Source organism: Pelophylax lessonae (genome assembly GCF_965119305.1).
Source record: "Pelophylax lessonae genome assembly, chromosome: 6".
NCBI lineage: Eukaryota > Metazoa > Chordata > Amphibia > Anura > Ranidae > Pelophylax > Pelophylax lessonae.
The window spans coordinates 50094232-50108720 of NC_138773.1; positions in this window are offsets into that span (position 1 = coordinate 50094232).

A 14489-nucleotide genomic window follows, 5' to 3' on the forward strand; every position below is an offset into this window, starting at 1 on the left:
TTCTCTATTGTGACATCCCTTGCAGCAGCCGGCAGGAGAGGGAAGGGAGCACAGTGGGGGGGGGGGGGGGACCAGGGGAGCACACAGGGGCCCAGAGACAGCAGAAAACAAGAGAACTGGATAGGAGGAGTGGTGGGGGAAGATCACAGAGAAACCAATCTCCTCCATTTTCCTCATGCAGCTACAGGAGGAAAAAGGAGGACAGTGATTTCTCTACATACTGCCCCCACCGCCCCTCCTATCCAGGCCTACAGGGGAGCATGGGGCCCGGTTGCAATTGCAACCCCTGCAACCCTTGTTGTTACGCCCCTGATTACAAGGCAACCATGTGATTTAAGCAGGCATACAATTCTTCCTGGAGCAAAGCATGTGGGTATGGTTCCTCTCCTTTTCTTTCGATTACAAGGCTCTCAGCAAGGTTATGTGATAAATGAGAGAAAGAATCTAATAGCATGATACTGTCTCCTTTTATTTAAAAATTAAAAGTGAGTACACTTACATTGTTAAAAGCAAATCCAAGCATAAAGTAATGATTGCAATCGCCGCCTCGGCGTGCGTTCCAACCAGCGGAACTGACGTCACTCTGTTGTCCCCGCTTGACACGTTTCGCCCCTCCCACTGGGCTTCTTCAGAAGCTTCTGAAGACGCCTAGTCTGTCCCTAACCAGTGCAGGCTCTGTTCCTATCATAATCCTACCGAATGAGGCAGAATCTCTTATTTCTTTAATTCTGTGTCATGATGGATGTCCAAATCTTGTAGGATTTCGGTGTTCAAGGTGATATACCATCCTCCCTAAGATGGCTTCATGGAGCCCAGAGTAGGGGACAATTTGTCCTCCATGGTCTCTGGCCAACCTGAATTAGTGCCACCGTCAGGCTGGAATCAATGCAGAGCTCCTGTGTTCCTGCTATTAAGGAACACAGGTCTCTGTATTGATTCCACAAGCCCATCCACCTCACAGTTAGAAAGCACCTCCTAGGCTCAAACTTAACCCTTTGATCGCCCCTGAGTTAACCCCTTCCCTGCCAGAGTCATTATTACAGTAACAGTGTATATTTTTAGCACTGATTACTGTAGTAATGTCACTGGTCCCCCCCAAAAGTATAAAAAATGTCAGTTAGGGGTCCAATCTGTCCGCCGCAATGTCGCAGTCCTGCTAAAAAATCACTGATCGCTGTCATTACTAGTAAATAATAAAATAAAAATTACATAAATCTTTACCCCAGTTTGTAGACGCGATAACTTTTTGCGCAAACCAATCAAAATACGCTTAAAGGGATTTTTTTTTACTAAAATATGTAGCAGAATACAAATTGGCCTAAAATGATGAAAAAAATTAGATTTTAAAATTTTTTGGGAATGTTATATAGCAGAAAGTGAAAAATATTGTTTTTATTTTCAGAATTGTTGCTATTTTTTTGTTTATAGCGCAAAAAATAAAAACCGCACAGGTGATCAAATACCACCAAAAGAAAGCTCTGTTTGTGGGGAAAAAAAGGACATCAATTTTTTTGGGTACAGCGTCGCACGACCATGCAATTGTCTGTTAAAGTAACGCAGTGCCGTATCGCAAAAAATGGCCTGGTCATTAAGGGGGAAAATCTTCCGGTCCAGAAGTGGTTAATAAAGGTCTAATACAGAAAAGGGACTGACACCAAAGCCAAAGAAGTAGGGGAATGCTCCTTTCTAAGAGCAGAAGAGGGAGGAGCTACGTATATTTTCTATGGGTCAAATACAGACAAGTGACTGACACCGAAGTCGACCAATGGTGTGTAAGGGGAAGGGGAATGCTCTTTCCTATGGGAAGAAGAGGGAGGGGCTATGTATATTTTCTATTGGTCTAATACAGACAAGTGACTGACATCGAAGCCGACCAATGGTTTGGTCGGGGAATGCTCTTTCCTAGGGGAAGAAGAGGGAGGAGCCACGTCCCTATCACATTTTATCACTCACATTTGAGTGTCACAGAGGCCAACCAATCCTACGGGCAGAGGTGGAAATATTTTATTTTTAGATTTTTGATTCTTTTTATGATTCTCGTATTGGCATTTTCACAAGACAAAATTTTTTCAGCTCCAATATTCTTCCTCTTGTCTCGCAGTTTTGTACCCACACCCAACTTTAGATAAGATAACAAAATAAAATAGAGTCTTCTGACAAAATGTTGCCTTGAAAAATAATTATACTGACGCACAGAATAGTTTTGGGCAATTATTAGGTCATGTCACAGGAGACTTTCCTTCCAAAAAAAAGAAACTCGATGTCTCTCATCTTTCTTTGGAGATTAGGCCATGAGCTCTTCTTATTAATAAGGACATCTTTGTCAAAGGTGCCAGAACCATCCTTGCAGGGCTCAGACTGTAAGTTCATCGGATCATGTGAATGGATCGTATCTCAGCCGGCTGATTTTGTTGAGGAATGTCTGATATGTGTGTGATGGACTGTACGCTTTTGTTGTCATGTGTCGGCAGTATGCGATGTGCACTGATGAGGTACCACTGATGTGCACTGATGAGTTGGCACTGATGTGCACTAATGAGTTTGCACTGATGTGCACTGATGAGGTACCACTGATGTGCACTGATGAGGTACCACTGATGTGCACTGATGAGTTGGCACTGATGTGCACTAATGAGTTTGCACTGATGTGCACTGATGAGGTACCACTGATGTGCACTGATGAGGTACCACTGATGTGCACTGATGAGTTGGCACTGATGTGCACTGATGAGTTTGCACTGATGTGCACTGATGAGGTACCACTGATGTGCACTGATGAGGTGGGGTTTAATTTTTTTTATGACAATTTTTCTTTTTACAGCTATTAAAAAGAAAGTAAACTCTTCCTTTTTTCCCCCCCCCTGCCAAGTAAATGCATAATGAGCTAGTATGCATCGTATACTAGCACATAATGTGACACTTACCTGCAAACAATGCGTTGTCCCCATTGGCGGCTGCATCCATCTTTGCCCGTCTTCCTTCTGGGTCTGCGGATCCAGCTGTATTACTGTTCGGAGCCGTGTGACGTCACTCCCGTGCATGCGCGCGGGAGCCGCCGGTCACAGCACAGGGCTCTGAAGAAACGGCACGGGCGGACGTTTCTTCAGAGCGCATGCACTGATGACGTCATCAGCTGCATGCAATGTAAACACCTCCTTAATGGTGCAAATTTAGAAGATATTTACAGTAACTATAGGTAAGGCTTATTAAAGGCTTACCTATAGGTAAAAGTTCTCAAGATGGGTTCACAACCACTTTAACCATCTTATAGGGCTGAATAGAGTAAAGGAAGGGCTGTAATTGTTGCATTTCATGGAGAAAATGCTGCTTCGGGCTCCTTTAAGAGGTGGTCATATGTTGAAAAGCCCATTTGTTCTGCTTCAATTTTATGTATTTTTTCAGTTTTGTATTGAGCTTCATGAGGTTATCTTTTTTCTGTAGTATGTTGATATCTAGTGGTGGTTTTTGGCCACTACAACTTGTTTACTAACCTCTTGGAGATGCCTTTATCTGACATTTGTTGCTTAAGTTAAAAATCAGTATTTTTTGCTAGAAATTAACTTAGAAGCCCCAAACACTATATATATATTTTTTTTAGCAGAGACCCTAGGGAATAAAATGGCAGTAATTGCAAGATTTTATGTCGCGCTGTATTTGCGCAGCGGTCTTTCAAACGCAATTTTAAAAAAAAAATACACTTTAATGAATTAAAAAAAAAAAAAAAAAAAAACACGGAAAAGTTAGACCATTTTTTTTGCATAATGTGAAAAGATGTTATGCCGAGTAAATAGATACCTAACATGTCGTGCTTTAAAATTGCGCTCACTCGTGGAATGGCGACAAACTACAGTACTTAAAAATCTCCATAGGCTACATTTTAAATCATTTTAATAGTTACCTGTTTAGAGTTAAAGAGGAGGTCTTGTGCTAGAATTATTGCTCGCGCTCTAACAATTGTGGCAATACCTCATGTGTGGTTTGAACACTACATTTGCAGGCGTGGTTTATGTATGTGTTCTCACGCAAACACAGAGGGATGGGGCGCTTTAAATTTTTTTTTTTACACTGTGCCTTTAATTTTTTTTTAATCACTTTTATTGCTGTCACAAGTAATGTAAACATCCCTTGTGACAGTAATAGGCAGTGACAGTGCTCCTTATGGAGCGATCTTGGGTCTATAATGCCCCAAATTCCTCCTTTGCACTTGAAAGTATTAAAAACGCCAAGATCGTCCATTTTAAATACTTTGGATTTTTGAAAACTGGCGCCGTTGGCTCCCGAGTAACCTGGTAGTGATGTCATAACGATTCTCCCGGGTTACTACTTCCAATACCTGATCAAAGTTGATTCCGGGTTTGTTCAGGTCTTCGGCCAGCTAGAGGACATGCCCACTGATTGCTCGGGTCTCCTGGTGGGATAGGAGGAGAGCCTGGGCGAGCAGGGGAAGTGGGGGGGGGGGGCTCCCCTACTGCTGCTTGTAATAACAGCCGAGCAGCTGCTTAGCTACATCAGTTGTTATTATAAGAGAGCCGACTGCTACTGGGCTGATGCCTGCAGTTTCAGGCATCACCCCGATACATCCACTTGAAGCCAAATGATGTACAGGTACGTGATTTTGCAGCAAGTGGCTAATGTGATCCTACTTCCACTGTCCTACCCTCCTGTTTAGTGCTAGTTAGTTTAGTCCTAGCTAGATCCTCCCCATTTCTTCAATGTTCCCTCAGCCAGTGTTAGTTAAAACTTTGAACTAAATTATTATTTTTTAACTTCAACATTCATGAGGACCAGCACTGCCCCACTTTTTTTGTATTCCTGTTATCAAATATTAACAATGCCAGTTGCATTTTATGCTATCTGAAGCTGTGTTACATCGCCCCTTAATAAAATTTACTAGTGGAAAAAAAAAAAACTGAGTTCAGGTTTTCTTACACTTCAAAAGACTCTGAAAACATCCAATGTACTACAATTAGCTAAAGTAAAATAGTATTGGATTCAACTTCTATTGAAGAGTTAAGTTGCCTGTGGATGGTGACAGCCAGTCAGTTTCTCAATTTCCCCGCCGCGCCAGCCTCCCCGCCCCCGTGACCGTCGGCGTTGTGACGTCATGCTGATGCCGCTCACAGTAACTAATGGACTGACGGACCGTCACTCACCGCCCCAATGCTTAAAGCGGCGCTGCGCCTGGGCCGGCCCTTAAAGCGGCACTGCGGAGATTTCCCGGTATCCTGCTAGGCCAGTCCGGCCCTGGATGGTGTCAAGTCAGCAAGTGACCATACTGTCTGGCAATGTTAATTTTGGCAGCAAATTTCAATTTAGTTTTAGTCTTAGTCTTAGGACTAAAATGGCATTTTAGTTTTAGTCCCATTTTAGTCTTCTGCAAGTGTTTTAGTTTTAGTCGTATTTAGTCGACTAAAACTCCAGTATATTTTAGTCGACTAAAATGCCCTACATTTTAGTCGACTAAAACTCATTTTAGTCATCTATAATCAAATGGGTGTAGTTCAATTGTAATTTGTAATGCATTATTTAAGCATTTCTCTACAATTTCCAAACTCATTATATACTACTGCTGGTCCTGGAGTGAAAAATCTAATATGTTATTATTTATGCTTTGAGCATGCACCAGTGTTAATTTTTGGCAGCAAATTTCGATTTAGTTTTAGTTATAGTCTTTTGACTAAAATGCCATTTTAGTTTTAGTCGTATTTTAGTCTTAAGACTAAAATGCCATTTTAGTTTTAGTCGTATTTTAGTCATCTGAATTGTGTTAGTCGACGAAAACGTTTTAGTCGGTTTTAGTCGACGAAATTAACACTGCTGTCTGGACAGACTGGGTCTAAGGAGGTATAATGTCAATGCAGTTGAAACAGAACACTTTTGGTTACTTGATCTCTGCTGAAAAATGCGATAATCAGAGCCCCAGAGCCTACGTCTTCAATAGCAAGTTGGCAATGGTAGCTCCCTTATCTTGAGAGGCCCTTTTTTTTTTTTTTAAGATGGCGTAATAAAACCTTTATCAGTGGTAGAAGAAAAATACCATAGTCCAATATCTGTCCCCCCACACTTTTCCTCTCGCCCCCACTCTTTCACAGCATTTTGCTGGTTATTACAGAGCAGGTGTCGGTTGTTTGTTGTGAATGATCTCAGCACTTCCTATAATGTACAATCAGTACGGGAACACTGCATTCCCCTGAGTGTACGGCTATTTCCTCATGCTGCCTCTCATTGTTTGTTAAATAGTCTATCCAAATACATGCCGAAAATGTTCGATATACATTGTTTGTAAAAGGAAACCTGCGCTGGGGAATTACTAAGGCCGCCATTGCTGAACTCTGGATGCCAGGATGATCCATCGACTTCACTACTGTCTGTCCTGCAACATGTGTTCAGAACAGGAGTGAGGACTTTGATGCCACTTTTCATTCATGTCCCCGCTCAGTGGCTGACGAAGTACCGAAGCTTCAGAATCCATTTCACCATCTGGCAATTTAGAATTTGAAGAAGGAGGTTGGCAATGGAAGCCTCTGATTTTCTCTTTGGAGACATTTTTCGAAGTCTCACACCTTCATTGCCTAACGCAGTCCGAACGCATACATGTTCTATTACTTCAGGTTCACATCAACATACTGCATTGGTGTGTGCTGAAAAAAGTAGGACATGTTGCGTTTTGATGCAGCGTTTTCTGCACCTTAACCACTTACCGCATACTAACGTAGATCTAGATCTACGTCGGCAGATTTTGCGGTAGTATACCGGGATGATGCCTCTAGCTAGAGACACCATCCCGGTACCGTGGCTTAGAGCCGACGGTCGGCTTTTCGTCGGTAACGACCGATGCGGCTCGGGAGCCGCTCGATCGTTACCCGGGTGAGCGGGAGGGGGACGTAGCCCCCTCCCGCCGCCTTCCATGACGTCTGCCGGCTGGATGGAGTCCCGATCAAAGCCGGAAACGGCTTCGATCGGGTCCCTGATGACGTAACACGGAGGCGGCGTCCATGACGTCACTTCCGGGCTACTGTGCTGCAAAAGGCGGCAAATTTAAAAACGGCTGTATGCAAAAACGCCGTTTTTGGCGTTTTGCATACATGGAAGTGTAGTGGAGGGGTTTGGGGTCTTTTAGACCCTCGATCCCTCCATAAAGAGTACCTGTCACTGCATATTGGTGTCACAATTGATGTTTACAATTGATGTTTACATTGCTTGTGACAGCAATAAAAGTGATCAGATTTTTTTTTTTTTTAAAAACCTGTAATAAAGTTAAAAAAAATAAAATAAATAGGAAAAAAAATAAAAAATTTAGCCGCCCCCGTCACCGTTAGCTCGCGCACAAAAAAAATGTATACGGAAGTCGAGCCGCGAATGAAATCGCTGTTCAAACCACACATGTGAGATATCGCCGCGAACGCCAGAGCGTGGGCAATAATTTAAAAAAAGAGCTACACTTTAACTCTAAACTGGTAACCTTTAAATAAATTTAAAGCGTCGCCTATTGAGATCTCTATTGACCGTAGTTTGTCGCCATCCCACGGGGGGGCGCAATTTTAAACCGTAACATGTTGGGTATCTATTTACTCGGCGTGACATCATCTTTCACAATATACAAAAAAATGGGCTAATTTTACTGTTTAGTATTTTTTAAATGCAGTGAAATGTGATTTTTCAAAATTTTTCCATAAAAATGGCGATTTAAAGACCGCTGCGCAAATACCTCGTGACAAAAAATATTGCAATGACCGACATTTTATTCTCCACAGTCTTTGCTAAAAAAATATATATAATATTTGGGGGTTCTAAGTAGTTTTCTAGGAAAAAATACTGGCTTTAACTTGTAAACAATAAGTGTCCGAAATAGGGCTGGGGCTTAAGTGGTTAATGCATGGCGTTGCTTTGACCTTCATAGAGTTAAATGAACTGTTTAATCCCTTCCTGCTGAGCGTACGTATATATATATGCGGCCTTATGGAAGAGGGTCCTTATCCACAGGGTCGCATATATGCGCTGCTGTGTTTTTGCTAAGAGAAAGCTGCATGGTGCCCTCCCACTCCCAGCATAGAAGACAGTGACAGCTCCGGGTTTTGCACTAATGATTGAGAACTGTGAGTCCCAGTTTCCAATCACTTAGCCCCAACTTTCTATACAAGGGCCCAGTTAACTGTCCCTCGGACTTTAGGGAGGTCGGACTGTGACCAATGGGAGTAGAAAAGGTCCTGATGTCAGTGGGAATAAACAATGCCCCATCTTTGGTTTCAGTGGAAGGAATTGTGCCCCATTATTAGTGTCATTGGGAGAAATTGTGCCCCATCATTGGTCTCATTGAGCCCCATCATTGGTGTCAATGGGCCCAATTGTTGGTGTCATTAGGAGGAATTGTGCTCCTTTGTTGGTGTCAGTGGGAGGAATTGTGTCCTATCATTGGTGTCATTTGAAGGAATTGTGCCCCATTGTTGGTGTCAGTGGGAGGAGTTGTGCCCCATCGTTGGTGTCAGTGGGAGGAATTGTGTCCTATCATTGGTGTCATTTGAAGGAATTGTGCCCCATTGTTTGTGTCATTGGGAGGAATTGTGCCTGATTGTTGGTGTCATTGGGAGGAATTGTGCCCCTTCACTGGTCTCAGTGGGAGGGAAATGATACCTCATTGTTGGTGTCATTGGGAGGAATTGTGCCCCTTTGTTGGTGTCAGTGGCAGGAATTGTGCCCCATTGCTGGTGTCATTGGGAGGAATTGTGCCCCATTGTTGGTGTCATTGGGAGGAATTGTGCCCCATTGTTGGTGTCATTGGCAGGAATTGTGCCTCATTGCTGGTGTCATTGGGAGGAATTGTGCCCCATTGCTGGTGTCATTGGGAGGAATTGTGCCCCATTGCTGATGTCATTGGGAGGAATTGTGCCCCATTGCTGGTGTCATTGGGAGCAATTGTGCCTGATTGTTGGTGTCATTGGGAGGAATTATGCCCCTTCACTGGTCTCAGTGGGAGGGAAATTATACCCCATTGTTGGTATCAGTGGATGAAATAGTGTCCCAAGACCTTGATAAAAGCAAGCAAAGGGCCGCATCTGGCCCCCAGACCTCAGTTTGGAGACCACTGACCTCTGGACAACCTGTACATCCCAGCCCTGTGTTGTTTTCTCCTCTCTAATGGAGAAAAAGATACATTGTATTACAATACATACAGAATACATTATAAAATACATTGTATTACATGCAGCATTCATTATATATTACATTGTATACATACAGTATAAATTTTATAATACATTGTATACATACAGCATATATTATATAATACATTGTATATTGTTCTCCTTGCCAGAGGAGAAAATTGTAAAAACTAAAAAAAGAAAGTGTGGGACGGGGAAAGAAGTAAAAAAAAAAATAAATAAAGAAAAAATAACTAGATCAGGGTTTGATCAAGGGCAGTGTCAGGGTGGGGGCCAAGGTTAGAGTCAAAGGTGGGTCAGAGGTCAAGGTCAGAGTAATTTAGGTAGGATTAAAAAAGGATTAATTACATTTACTACCTGCCTGGAGTTTCTCCCTGTGTGAGTTTCCTCCTGGTACTCCAGTTTCCTTCCACACTCCAAAGACTTGCTGGTAGGTGTACCGGATCCTGTCTAAATTGTCCCTAGTATGGGTATGTATGAATGTGACTAAGGGACCTTAGATTGTAAGCTCCTTGAGGGTAGGGAATGATGTGAATGTGCAATATATACAGTATCTCACAAAAGTGAGAACATCTCTCACATTTTTGTAAATATTTTATTATATCTTTTCATGTGACAACACTTAGCCCCCGTTCACACTGGGGTCGCCTGACAAGTCGCCGTAGGTCGCCTTCCATAGAGAAGCTGTGGACCCGTTCTAATAGGAGCGACACAAGTCGCTCCGACTTAGAAAAAGGGTCCGGAGCTTCTTTGGGGCGACCCGGAGCGACCTGCATAGACTTCAATGTTATGAAGTCCGTGCCGGCCGCTCCGAGGTCGCGGTGCGAGCAGCGCGCCGCGACCTATGAGGTCGCCCCGGCAAGTAGCGTCGCCCCAGTGTGAACGGGGCCTGAAGAAATGACACTTTGCTACAATGTAAAGTAGTGAGTGTACAGCTTGTATAATATATTATATTAATACAATTATATTGTATATAATATATAGTGTAAATTTGCTGTCCCCTCAAAATAGCTGCACCCAGGCGGCACGTCCGCCGGCTGGATGGAGTCCCGATCTAAGCCGGATGCGGTTTCGATCGGGTCTCCGATGACGTAACCCGGAGGCGGCGTCCATGACATCACGTCGTTGCTCTGCTGCTAAACGCGGCAGATTAAAAAACGAGTGTATTCAAAAATGCTGTTTGCGGCATTTGGAATACATGGAAGTGTAGTGGAGGGGTCTAGACCCTCGATCCCTCCATAAAGAGTACCTATCACTGCATATTGCTGTCACAAGGGATGTTTACATTGCCTGTGACCGCAATAAAAGTGATCAGATTTTTATTTTATTTTTTTTAAACCTGTGATGAAGTTAAAAAAACAAATAAAATAAATAGAAAAAAAAATAAAAAATGTAGCCGCCCCCGTCGCCGTTAGCTCGCGCACAAAAGAAAACGTATACGGAAGTCGAGCCGCAAATGAAATCGCTGTTCAAACCACACATGTGAGGTATCGCTGCGATTGCCAGAGTGTGAGCAATAGTTTAAAAAAAAGAGCTACACTCTAACTCTAAACTGGTAACCGTTAAAATTTTTTTTTAAAGTGTAGCCTATTGAGATTTCTATTGACCGTATTTTGTCGCCATTCCACGGGTGTGCGCAATTTTAAACCGTAACATGTTGGGTATCTATTTACTCGGCGTGACATCATCTTTCACAATATACAAAAAAATGGGCAAACTTTACTGTTTAGTTTTTTTCTAAATGCAGTGAAATGAGAATTTTTGAATTTTTTTTTAAAAAAAATGGCGTTTTAAAGACCGCTGCGCAAATACCGCATGACAAAAAATAATGCAATGACCGCCATTTTATTCTCCAGAGTCTTTGCTAAAAAATATATATAATATTTGGGGGTTCTAAGTAGTTTTCTGGAAAAAAATGCTGATTTTAACTTGACAAAACAAAAAGTGTCCGAAATAGGCCTGGGGCTTAAGTGGTTAATCTCCTCTTCTCAAGACAGAATAAATTAAGGTATAACTAATGTGAAAAATCTTATAGCTTTGGAAAATAAAAAAGTAATAATAAAATGGATAATACATGGCATTGCCAGCACTGAGAAAGGCCGCCACCTACAGGAGGTTTGCTGTAACTCCACCCTTAATGCCAGTCAGCTCCTTTCTAGCAAATTGGCTAATTCTACTTTACCACTTCAGCCCCGGAAGATTTTACCCCTTTCCTGGCCAGGCCCTATTTTGCAATTCGGCACTGCGTTACTTTAACAGACAATTGATCACCTGTGCGATTTTTATTTTTTGCGCTATAAACAAAAAAAGAGCGACAATTTTGAAAAAAAAAAAAAAAAACAATATTTTTCACATTCTGCTATATAACATTCTCAAAAAAAAAATAATTTAAAAATCAAACTTTTTTTTAACATTTTAGGCCAATTTGTTTTCTTCCACATATTTTAGGTAAAAAAAATTCACAATAAGCGTATTTTGATTGGTTTGCGCAAAAGTTATCGCTTCTACTAACTACGAGAAAGATTTATGTCATTTTTATTGTTTTGTTTTTTACTAGTAATGGCGGCGATCTGTGATTTTTTGCGGGACTGCGACATTGCGGCGGACAGATCGGACCCCTAACTGACATTTTTGACACTTTTGGGGGGACCAGTGACATTACTACAGTAATCAGTGCTAAAAATATGCACTGGTAATGTAATAATGCCATTGGCAGGGAAGGGGTTAACCCTGTTGGTGATCAAGGGGTTAAATGTAAGCCTAGGGGTGTGATTCTAACTGTGGTGGGGGGCGTGGCTTGTGAAATGATCACAGAGACATGCAACCCTATATAGAAGGATTGCATGGTCTCTGTGATCATCCCAGGGAGAAGGACGGTCGGCTGTGTTTACAACAGCCGACCGTCCTTCTCTCTCAGTGGGGAACGATCGTGGGTGTCAGGCGGCAATTGGAGCCGCCTGACACACGCGCCAGCTTCCCCGCTGATGAGAGGGGGCGGGAGCTCGGCGGCGGCGCATGCTGGCCCCCTAGACTCCCCAGAGTGAGCGCCGCACCTGTAAGGCGATTTGCCTGGGAGCGGCTGCCTGCCACAGTACATCTACTATTTTAGGTTTGCGACATCTCTATCTAGAAGGAGCTGAGTATCACAGTCACAGTCAAATTCCAGTTTCAAATTCCAGCACCCTGATCTCAACATCATCATCATCATCATCATCATCTCAACATCATCAAGTCTGCCTAGGATTATACATTATACAAAGAGACAGAATGATCTGAGGGACCCATCATCCACAGAAGATCTGTGGTTAGTTCTCCAAGATGCTTAGAACAACCAACCTGCTGAGTTCCCTTCTGTTCATTTACTCTCTCCATTTTGTTAATTGATAAAAGTAAATTATTAGCACTTCTATTTCTGAAAGCCCCCTTAATTTACAGAAGTTTTTCACACCTGCCTAAAACTTTTTGACAGTAGTGGGTATAATATATATATACACACACACACATACTGTGTATATGTATATATATATATATATATATATATATATATATATATGTACACTGTATATATACAGTGACTCAATTTTCAGGCACATTTTGAAGGAGCAACTGCAGTGCACAATAGATATATATATAAAAAAAATTGACTGAAATACCAGCCCTAAAAAGGGCTTTTTGGGGTGCTGTCAGGATGCTGTCCTTACAGCAGGAGTGGACCGAGAACACTGACTAATAACTGTCCCTATTAACAGCAACAGCAGCCCTCTCCCTGCTCTCACTAACACACTGCTTTAGAATGATCTAAGATGGATGCTGCCCTTGCTTTTTTATAGGAGGTGGGAGGGTGTGGGAGGGAGGTATGCTGATTGGCTGGAAATGTGCCTGCTGACTGTGAGGTTCAGGGTCAAAGTTTGCCTCAATGATGTATTATAGGGGGCGGACCGAACATCGCATATGTTCGCCCGCAGCGGCGGACGCGAACAAGCGATGTTTGCCGGGAACTGTCCGCCGGCGAACAGTTCGGGACATCTCTACTTCTAGACATTTACTGGTGTGGTTACAAACATGGTGAAGTCAAGAGAATGGTCCAGGAAGACAAGAGAAGAGGTGATTACTCTTCACAGGAAGGGCAATGGCTATAAGACGAAGTAGTGAGGAGACATCACTGGAAGTGACAGCAGAGGAGCAGCTATTCGTGAGGTTCCAGGTTGGAGTGCTATTTTGTATCCAGTTCGGGAGTTTGGTGTCCTGCAAGTAGCTGTGCCTGTAGCCCTGGAAGGGGAAGATCTCCTAAACGGTTTTAACCCTTTTTACGCTGAGAGTTTTCCTCCTGTGAAGTCTGGAGATCATATGACCATCACATTGCCTCCATCTCCCTCCCTGATAGAATAGAGAAATAAAAAGAAGATTTGAGAAGTCACCAGAGAGATCATCGAGCTGCTGACAGGAGAGGTAAACGGTGCTGGGAAGGACGTCATGATGGAGAATCAGCCGCCCCTCACATCACCGGGTCATCCCCTATGTACACCTGGAGCCCATTGAGGTCTACCGGTTCCATGGTCCTATCCGGATGTTCTGTGGCTGTTCGGAGAGGAATTGGGTTGTCTATTCGTTTCTGGTGACTGACTTTGCACGCCTGTTTGACCTTCCTTAAAAAGGGGTCCAACTGTCTGGTAAGGGTACATCCTTTATTGTTTGTGTGATCTCTGCCAAAGAAACTCCATTTGCAAGAATTTTGTTGGATCTGTGGCTACATTTTCAGCATTTGAATCCTTTTCCTCCACATGGACTTATGGACATTGGTTCACCTCCTTTCCTTTAGTTAGTTATTCCATTTAGTGGCGCTGTACCATCTTTACATTGTCTTTTTGGTTTGATATACTTTGTACTAGCAGCCTTTTTTAGCTCATTGTTCTTTGTGCGCAGCTTTCTTTCCATTAAAGATGTTAAACATACCAAGAGACACCATAGGAAGCATCATTCGCAAATTCAAGGCAAAGGGCACTGTTGAAACGCTACCTGGTCGTGGCAGAAAGAAGATGCTGACTTCGACTGCTGTGCGCTACCTGAAGCGCAGAGTGGAGAAAAGTCCCCGTGTGACTGCTGAGGAACTGAGAAAAGATTTGTCAGATGTGGGTACTGAAGTTTCTGCTCAGACAATACGGCGCACACTGCGTAATGAAGGCCTCCATGCCAGAACTCCCAGGCGCACCCCCTTGCTGTCTCCAAAGAATAAGAAGAGTCGACTGCAGTATGCCAAAAGTCATGTGGACAAACCACAGAAGTTTTGGGATAGTGTTCTGTGGACTGATGAAACAAAATTAGAACTGTTTG